Here is a 10,656-nt window from a genome sequence, read left to right as displayed (position 1 = left end):
GGAGTGAGGTGAGCCGCCTGGCCAAGTGGTGCAGTGACAACAATCTCTCTCTGAACGTGGAGAAGACAAAGGAGATTGTTGTAGACTTCAGGAGAGCACACACTCAGCACGTTCCTCTGACCATCAGCGGTGTGACTGTGGAGAGAGTGAGCAGCACCAAGTTCCTGGGTGTGCACATCACAGAGGACCTCTCCTGGACTGAAAACACTTCAGCACTGGCCAATAAATCACAACAGCGTCTCTACTTCCTCCGCAAACTGAGGAGAGCCAGTGCCCCGGCCCTCATCATGTACATCTTCTACAGAGGCACCATCGAGAGCATCCTGACAAGCTGCATCACTGTGTGGTATGGCGCCTGCAACGCGTCCTGCCGAAAGACTCTGCAATGCATAGTGAGAGCAGCTGAGAAGATCATTGGTGTCTCTCTCCCCTCCCTCCAGAACATTTATGGAACACGTCTCACCCGCAAAGCCCTCTGCATCACACAGGTTCTTCAGCCTGCTACCATCAGGGAGGAGACTGCGGAGTCTCCAGGCCAGGACCAGCAAACTGAAGGACAGCTTCATCCACCAGGCTGTCAGAAAGCTGAACTCCCTCCCGAACTTGCCTCCCTCTCCTCTTCTGCCCCAGGCACCACTGAACATGCTCTTGTCACTTTGTGCAGCATTGGTCTGCTCACTACCTCATTCAGCATGGAACTGACGTCATTCCACTACCTCATCAGTCAGTTAAATAAAATAACTGCTCTTGAGCCCTTTGTCACTTGTCACTTTAATCAGACTTAATAAGATACTTTTTAATAAAGGGTTTTTTTGCACTAAAAATATTTTATCTGCACTGTTGTTCACTTCATTGATTTGCACTCTATCTGTCAATTGCCTTGCGCTGCTTTATTTAACTTTATTTTTAATTTTATTATATGCCTTTTTTTTTTTTTTACATTCCCTTATTGTATAGTTGTAACTACATTTTATATTTGATCTAGATTTTTTAGGCTTTAATTTTAATGTTATCTGTATGCACCGGGGTCTGAGAGTAACGCAAACTCGATTGTCTGTAAGTATGTACTGTACATATGGAAATTGACAATAAAGCAGACTTGAACTTGGAACTTTTCTCAGATAGAAAAATAATCTAATGAAAGTGAACGGAGACTGAGGCTATCTTTCTGCTTTGCTTTTTTGAATTCCACAGAAAGTCATACAGATTTGGAATCTATATTTCTATCTATCTGTAAAAATAAATTATATGTAATAAATAATAACTTGAACTTAACGTTACCTCTCTCTTGAACCAATCCGAGAAATGGAGTCCGTTTAGGACCCTGAGTGATTCCATTGGCTCAACGAGCATTTAATGGGTATCATTTTTTAGCGCCTGATTACAATTCCTGCAAAATCGCGTTTTTATTTTTGTTGTTTGAACTTTACTGTAATGATCATTAATGTCTTTTAAATTACATGTTTCATAGGCTAGTATAAAGCCCCGTCACTGCGTTGCGATTCTATGCTCCGGCCTTTGATCCGAGCGCTTTCCAACAAACACACGCACAGACACACACACACAAACACAGCACCTCAACTGATCTTACCAGTCACACACACCTGGGCGACACAGACCTACGTTGTATACCACTGGATTAAAATACAATGATAAATCATTCACATTACAGTTTTTTTCAACTGCTTACACATATTTTCCAAAGTTTTCCTCTTTTTTTCAAAACTTAACACACAAATTCAAGAAATGCCTCACATCTCTTTCAAAATGAAACACCACAGTCAAAATATCACAAACAAATTTCAAAAGCAAACATTTGTCTTACGTTGTAAACACCTTTACCATAATGTTATATTTTTGATTATGTCATATGCACACTGTTATTCAAAACCTAAAGCTCTTCTTTTAAAAGCTCACATGTACATTATTGAATGTAATTGGGAGAGAGCTGTTGAATATATAAAGTAAAAACAAAAAAAAAATTGAAACCAAACTTTGGGGTTGTAAATGTAGTATTAGTGTACACAGTTTGAAAAGAAAAAAAAAAACACATCAAAAATATGTAGTGTTGTAGCATGTAGTGTAAAACCAAACATAATGTGTGTGCTTGCATGTGGAGATGGTTGGGTGTATCTAGGCTCCATCTCTCCTCCGGGCTGGGTCTGGCCACAATACTTCATCCACCTCACATGCTATATTCTCTCTTGATACCTTACCAAACTGTGACCAATGCAATGCACTGTAGTAAATGAATGCAAGGGTACTACAGTAAAATATATTTATTATAGTATAGGCCTATTGTTTGTTATGATAAAAAAAAAGCTATTATGTGTACATTAGAACATGTGTACATTACATTAGATTGTTACATACCGGTTCTCATTTCTAAAGGTTCGAATTATACCCGTCACAGTAAATTTACTCTCAGTCCAGCCTCTCTCATTGTTAAACCATGGTTTATCACATGATCTACTACTGTAACCCTAATCTCATTCGAGACCACTCTTCTTGTTCCTTGTCCTCCTCAATTTCTGACTCGTCCTCTTCCTCCCCTTGCTCCCCTTCCAACTCCTCTTAGTCGAACTCGTCCTCTGGCTCTCCCTCCAACTCCTTTTACTCTGTCTGCATTGTTGCATCCATTGTCCAAAAGCTATATATGAGTGAATCATCGGTACAACCCTCCCTTCTATTCAAGAACTGTACTTATCCAGAGTGAGAAAAAGGGCTGTCAAAATCACTCTGGACCCCTCACATCCAGCACACTCCCTCTTTGAACTGTTGCCATCTGGTCGACGCTACAGAGCACTGAGCACCAGAACGACCAGACACAGGAACAGTTTCTTCCCTCAGGCAATCCATCTTATGAACAGCTGACATTAACTGTGGAACACACTACACTTTATATTTATATACACACACACTTTATTTATCTAACACACATACTTAGTATACACTTAAATTTTGCACATAATATACATGTACATACATAACTTCATTTTGTAATATACCTGCCTACAATTGTCAATTTGTATATTGTCATTCCTTATCTACTTAATTGTATTTTTTATTCTTTTATTATGTGTTTTATGTTCTGTCGCTGTTATTCTGTTGTACTGCAGAGCTTCTGTCACGAAAACAAATTCCTTGTATGTGTAAACATACCTGGCAATCAAGCTCAATCTGATTCTGATTCCTATTACTTGACCTTTGGCCTATTTATAGGCCACTACTAAAGTTATGATTGGTTGTTGTTAAGTAAAGCAACAAGTGTTTGCACATGTGAGGAGTTAGTGTGAGGCACTGATGAATTAGTGTGGCATTTTGATTGGTTGTGTTTATAAAAGGAAATAAAAAAACTTCCTGTCAGATTTTTGTGTGTTGCATAGAAAATCGTGTGTTGTGTTTTGCAAAAAGTGTTTAACGACATTGAAAACTGAGTAAAAGGCCAAAAATTTGTGTGTGGTTTTGCAGATTTAGTGTGTGGTTCTGGTGTTTGAGTGTCAGGTTTTAGAAATTGTGTGACAAGTAATAATTGTGTGTGTAAGCAGTTGAAAAAAACAGTAAAATCTGCATCGTCAAATTTACATAAATACTGCACACAGAGACATACATACATTTAGCAGACGCTTTTATCCAAAGCGACTTACAGTGCTTTTTTTTTTTTTTATTACCAGTATGGGGAATTGAACCCACAAACTTTTGTGCTGCTAATGCAATGCTCTATCACTGAGCTGCAGGAAGACATGCATGTGTGTTGCACACAATCACCTAGGCCGCACTGACGAATAATAATAAAAAAAACACATACTCCTGGATAAAAATACAACGATACATATATTTTAATAAGAAATAATTATTCTCATTCTGACCCTAAACCAGCCAAAACAGCCCTTTGGCCTAAAACCCTGCTGCTATAAACCCCACTGAAATAACATACACATTATAATATTTTACACATAATCACTTTACAAATAAATACATATTATATGAAATTATATATACTAACATTTGTAGTTTCATCATCTGATCAGTTCTACAGTCTATGTAAGACAGCTTGACCTGTTTTTTTGCAGGTCATTTTAAACTTTGGGCTTTAGCAAATGAAAATGTTACAATAAATGTTGCATCTAACTTTCTCACTTACACACACACACACACACACAAACTCAAACACTCACTCTCAATAAATGTTGCATCTAACTTTCTCACTTACACACACACACACACACTCACTCACTCACACACACACTCACAGACACACTCTCACACACACGCTCTCACACACAGAGTAACACACTCTCGCACACACACTCTCGCACATACACTCTCACACACAGACAGAGTAACTCACACTCTCACACACACACACACACACACACACACACACACACACACACACACACACACACACTCTCACTCACGCACTCACACACACACTCACACACTCTCACTCACATTCAGAGAGACAGACAGACACATACTCAGACAGACAGAGATGAGAAGGGTCTGGCTGCAGACACGATGCACTCTCAGCCGAGCATGCGCACTGTTTTACAGTTTTTTTTTTACGATTGCTAAACGACAGTGAGCACATCTGGAGCTACATGTGCAAAACTCTAACTACAGTCTGCACTACCAACAGTCACCTGAGCTAAACGGTTCAAATCACCTGAAAAACTCATTCAAAGCAACAAACTCTTACAGTTTTTTACAATCACTTTGTTACTATTTTCAGAACCTTGATGTCATTTTTCACAACTCTAGACACAAAACTCACAACCAATGATCAAAATGCACATTTTTCAAAACTCTAACCCTTTTCTCAATTGCTTGGATACAATACACATAAAACTTAGATCATTTGTTCATTCAACAAAAATCACCTGTTCAATATGACACAACTTAACATCAAAGTGCTACTATTTCAAAAGGCAATTCACACATTACATTTCAAATGAGTGTCTATTCATTACCTTACAATGATCTAACTATCAGTTGATACAACTGCTCAAAATGCTAAGTAACTTGCATTACTCTTAATGCATAGTTGTGCTCCCCTGGTGATGCCGCTTTCCCTTATTAGTCTTCAGATAAGTCTTAAAGATAAAATTGTTATAATTTTCAACAAAATACAAAATGAGAACGATGTCCTAAAGGTTTTTTTTATTTCTTTATTTAACAGATATATGGTACACATGCACATGAATCTGTATAGGCACTTATCTCAGGCCTGATTGTTGAGAAATACAGCTCCAAGTACTATGAAAAAAGACCAAAGAGTTATTAAATGTAAATCAATGTTAGTTGGCAGTCATCAGTTTGTATATCCCTTTGTACGCCGGCCACTGCTCTGTCACCCACTCTGTCACTGGTGCTCAGCCACTCTGCATCCTGGAAAATATTGAAAATATGTTATTTACTAAGGCATACGTGTGCAAATATTAATGCATATCACAAGTGTAAACTAAAATAGATGAACGTACCGTCAAACCTAAATACATTTTGGAAACGCTTTATTTAACAGTCCCTTTGTTACAAATGCTACATGTACTTAGAACCTAGTAATGACAGTAAATAAAGCAAAATCAAATGTAAATAAACCTCAACAAAATCCTACCCTTGTAACCTATTTATTTCTCTTAAAAATGTACTTATTTGTTTTTCTCTCTGTGTGTGTATTTTAAACTTACAGCAGGATTAGCAGGGCCCAACTCATTAGCATTTCAATGGATTCTCTCTGTGTGTGTCTGTGTGTGAGTGTTTGAAAGAGAGAGAGAGAGAGAGAGAGAGAGAGAGAGAGAGAGAGAGATGTATGCGTATCCCTTAGAAAATGCTGGGCAGAAATACATACTGAAACCTTTAAGAGGTCTGACCTGTGACCCCAGCATACAGGCCTGAAGAGATCTCACGCCTTCCTGCAGTGAGGCCAGAGGGTGTACTTCCTGCTGTTAAAGATTCTAAATGACAAATATATAAAAACATGGTTAATGTACATACTTTGCAAAAAAAAAACAAAAAAACAATCACAAACATAGTTTACAAACTATTAGCTCCAGTCCAGTATGAAATTTTACTTAATGGTGCAGACAGGATGGATACACACACACACACACACACACACACACACACACTAACTATAACTATTAAAATAAAGAGCTTATTTTGAGCTAAATGGCAATGACGTCAGCACAAATAATAAATAATGCATGTCTGTTTGTGTGTGTTAGAGATATTTAAGGTATATTTTTTTTCTTGTCTAAAAATCAAGTCCAATCTCTGCATATGCTTTCTGTGAAGAGAGATGTGACACTTTATTTCTAATAAGACTCACCAGACCACTTTCCAGATGCAGGCTCCGTTTCTGGCTCAAAATGTGACTTGCTGTCAGCATCTCGAGGAGCTCTGAGGAACAGACTTCAGGAAGAAATGGAGGTAGGTTCCTCACAACCAAGCCCATCCTAATCATTTCCACTAACAACATAAGAAAAGAAGAGAGAATAACAACCACATTTGATGGAATTTTGAGTATTGTACTGCAACAGGAAATGACAAAGCAGTGAGGCACATGCACACACGTTCTCAGATGCCCAGGAAGAGATCTCACGCCTTTCTGCAGTTAGGCCAGAGGGTGTACTTCCTGCTGTTAAAGATTATAAATGACAAATATACAAAAAAAGGTTAATGTACATACTTTGCAAAAAAAACAATCACAAACATGTTTTACAAACTATTAGCCCCAGTATAAAATTTAACTATGCCTGGGCAGGGCGAAGCCAGGGGAAACCCTGGTGGAGGCCCGCAGCGGTCCTGACGTGCAAATCGGTCGTCCGACCTGGGTATAGGGGCGAAAGACTAATCGAACCATCTAGTAGCTGGTTCCCTCCGAAGTTTCCCTCAGGATAGCTGGCGCTCGCTCGAACAAGCAGTTTTATCCGGTAAAGTGAATGACTAGAGGCCTTGGGGCCGAAACGATCTCAACCTATTCTCAAACTTTAAATGGGTAAGAAGCCCGGCTCGCTGGCTTGGAGCCTGGGCGTGGAATGCGAGACGCCTAGTGGGCCACTTTTGGTAAGCAGAACTGGCGCTGCGGGATGAACCGAACGCTGGGTTAAAGCGCCCGATGCCGACGCTCATCAGACCCCAGAAAAGGTGTTGGTTGATATAGACAGCAGCACGGTGGCCATGGAAGTCGGAATCCGCTAAGGAGTGTGTAACAACTCACCTGCCGAATCAACTAGCCCTGAAAATGGATGGCGCTGGAGCGTCGGGCCCATACCCGGCCGTCGACGGCAAGCAAATGTATCAAGGGATACGCCTCGACGAGTAGGAGGGCCGCCGCGGTGGCGCGGAAGCCCAGGGCGTGGGCCCGGGTGGAGCCGTTGCGGGTGCAGATCTTGGTGGTAGTAGCAAATATTCAAACGAGAGCTTTGAAGGCCGAAGTGGAGAAGGGTTCCATGTCAACAGCAGTTGAACATGGGTCAGTCGTTCCTAAGGGATGGGCGAACGCCGTTCGGAAGGGCCGGCCGATCGAAAGGGAGTCTGGTTCAGATCCCAGAGCCCGGAGTGGTGGAGACGGGCGCCGCGAGGCGCCCAGTGCGGTAATGCCATAGACAGTAAAAGAAATGGACACAGCGACCCCATTGGAACTCAATTGAGACAAATGAAGCCCAGTTTTAGCGTTTTTTAGCACTTCCGTTTCTGACGCGCAGACTCAAACGAAGCTTGACGACGTCAGCAACCTGTCTGACAGATGTAAATCTTCTAGTAGCTGTGTGTGCAAACTGCCATCGTTAATCTTGCAGAGACGGCGAGCTTGAGCGGGGAGTTCTTTGTCGTGAGTGAGCAGGAGTAAGTATTCTGATTAATTATTTTGTATAGTATTTTAAAATGTAACGCCAGTACGCCATATTAAGTTAATTGCCTGCGAGCTTCTCCACCTGTCTGTACGGTAATGCGACAGAGAGCCGAGTGGTTATGACGCAATCGTTAGCCTATTTTTTACAAAAACTGTTTATACGGGGCCATAATGTAACATAGAAGGTAATGGAGCCCTTTATACATTGTCGTGTATCTTTAGAAATAAATAATGGACAAACAGAGTCTTTAAACACCTCAGATGTAAAGTTATTCGCTGTCAAAGTGACGCCAAAATGAATGGGAGTCAATGGGAATGCTAACGCAAGTGAAGTTCTGCTAAAAGATGGCAGCCCCCACCAGACTTCAACTTCCGGTCGAGTTCCTTGCCCCTTGGGTAATGCAAACGAACCCGGAGAAGCTGGCGGGGGCCCCGGGAAGAGTTCTCTTTTCTTTGTGAAGGGCCGGGCACCCTGGAATGGGTTCGTCCCGAGAGAGGGGCCCACGCCCTGGAAAGCGCCGCTGTTCCGGTGGCGTCCGGTGAGCTCTCGTCAGCCCTTGAAAATCCGGGGAAGAAGGTGCAAGTCTCGCGCCGGGCCGTAACCATATCCCCAGCAGGTCTCCAAGGTGAACAGCCTCTGGCGTGTTAGAACAAGGCTGCGTAAGGAAAGTCGGCAAGTCAGATCCGTAACTTCGGGATAAGGATTGGCTCTAAGGGCTGGGTCGGTCGGGCTGAGTGTACACACACACTCTAAAACTATTAAATTAAAGTGCTTATTTTGAGCTAAATGGCAATGACATCAGCACAAATAATAAATATTGCACGTCTATATATGTCTCTCTATATATGCATATCTCATCAGGCTGATTCTCTTTGGCTACCTGTCATCATCATGTTTGGTGTAGGGCCATAGAATATACAGTTTGTACAGTATAAAACCCATTACGCCTATGGGATGAACCCACTTTTCACAAAAACAAATGTGTGTGTTTGTGTGTGTTAAAGACATTTAAGGTATATTTTTTTCTTGTCTAAAAATCAAGTCCAATCTCTGCATATGCTTTCTGTTTTCTTTCACGTTCTCAGATGCCCAGGAAGAGATCTCACGCCTTTCTGCAGTGAGGCCAGAGGGTGTACTTCCTGCTGTTAAAGATTATAAATGAAAAATATACAAAAACATGGTTAATGTACATACTTTGCAACAAAAAAAAAATAAACAATCACAAACATAGTTTACAAACTATTAGCTCCAGTCCAGTATGAAATTTTACTTAATGGTGCAGACAGGATGGATACACACACACACACACACACACACACACACACACACACACACACACTAACTATAACTATTAAAATAAAGAGCTTATTTTGAGCTAAATGGCAATGACGTCAGCACAAATAATAAATATTGCATGTCTATATATGTCTCTCTATATATATGCATATCTCATCAGGCCGGTTCTCTTTGGCTACCTGTCATGATCATCATCTGTATCACCTAGATGTTTTCAGTTATTCATGTTAATAATAAAAATGAAAACAAAGGAACTCACCTTCTCCCTAAACAAACAATCCTTTGTGTTAGGCGTTGAAAGCAGGCCTCTGGCTCGGCCTGGACGCGACGATAACCCGCGGCGAAATCCGTCGTATCCGTTGTTTGTTTAGCTCTTTGTAAACGAATAATCTAGCTGAAAAGAACGCTACATTGTTTATGTGTTTAGGTGCTGTTTTCACGGAGATATTAGCCGAAAACTAGCGGGCCAGATTAAAAATGGCGGCCGCGATTCAGAACGCGAGAGTGCTGCCTCTCTATGTAATATTTCTAATTCAACAGAAATAGTACATAGAACGCCGCATGCCTGAACTCGAGATTCCCAGCATGCCTTGCATATGAAAAGCTGCATTAGCGCCACCACTGGTATGGAGTGTGCATCTGAATTGACTACATGATTTAGAATATTTGAGTCTTAATAGGTTTAGTTTTATTTGGTTTGTAATAAAATAAGTAGTTAATTATTCTAAGATAATGAAAAACGACAATTTATATAACTTTGCATACTCAATGGTATGTACATCAGTGTGTAGTATTGTGTGTGTGGTTTGTGTTTGTGTGTGTGGTTCAATAAAATTTTGGAGCAAACATAATAATTAATTTGGGTTTGCCTAAAAATCCTATAAAACTATATGATTTATTTCTGTATTTCAAGTAAATCCTGCAGTGCACATACTGAAACCTTTAAGAAGTCTGACCTCTGACCCCAGCATACAGGCCTGCCAAACAGATACACTGTGATTTGTTTATTTAGAGCTAAGCTTAAATGTGTGTATCATTAATCATATATTTGAAAATGCCGGGTGGAAATACATACCAAAAAGTTAGATCTGACCTCTGACACCAGGTGATGCTGATCAAAAGCTGATAGTGTGCAGTAACATATAGCCCAGATTCAGGCATTTCACTGGTGTTTTGTATTGCAATAAAGTCAAAAAACATATTAAAGGTGAGTATGAATTTTTTATTTATATATTAAAAGAAATGTAAACAAAAAAACAATCAGTCATCCTCCTCTTCATCGTCTGCAAAGTACTGGAGATAAAAAAAAAACCCAAACAAAATAATTAACACCAGAATTGCAACTAGACAGTTTGACAGACTACACTGAATATATCCAATTACCTCCATAGCATCATCATCTGACCCTTGGAGGGGGAAATTGGGGATGTCCGGTGGAGGTAGTGGAGGACGAGGAAGAGGAAGAGGAGGAGGCGGAAGAGGAGGAAAAATATCACCTCCTAAT

At 40.5% G+C, this 10,656-nt stretch overlaps 1 long non-coding RNA gene across 1 annotated transcript; it reads right to left on the bottom strand.

Annotated features, from left to right (window-relative positions):
* Positions 1-5,148: 5,148 nt before the first annotated feature.
* Positions 5,149-9,637, bottom strand: LOC128021612 (uncharacterized). Its single transcript, XR_008185612.1, has 5 exons — positions 9,412-9,637; positions 6,576-8,998; positions 6,332-6,471; positions 5,858-5,957; positions 5,149-5,391 (listed from the first exon to the last, which is right to left on the bottom strand). It is a non-coding gene; the product is annotated as an uncharacterized LOC128021612 (long non-coding RNA).
* Between the last annotated feature and the right edge of the window lie 1,019 nt (positions 9,638-10,656).

Source organism: Carassius gibelio, chromosome A10 (assembly GCF_023724105.1).
Source record: "Carassius gibelio isolate Cgi1373 ecotype wild population from Czech Republic chromosome A10, carGib1.2-hapl.c, whole genome shotgun sequence".
Classification (NCBI taxonomy): domain Eukaryota; kingdom Metazoa; phylum Chordata; class Actinopteri; order Cypriniformes; family Cyprinidae; genus Carassius; species Carassius gibelio.
Note: the sequence above shows the minus strand (reverse complement) of the source record. Positions and strands in the feature narration are given on the sequence as shown.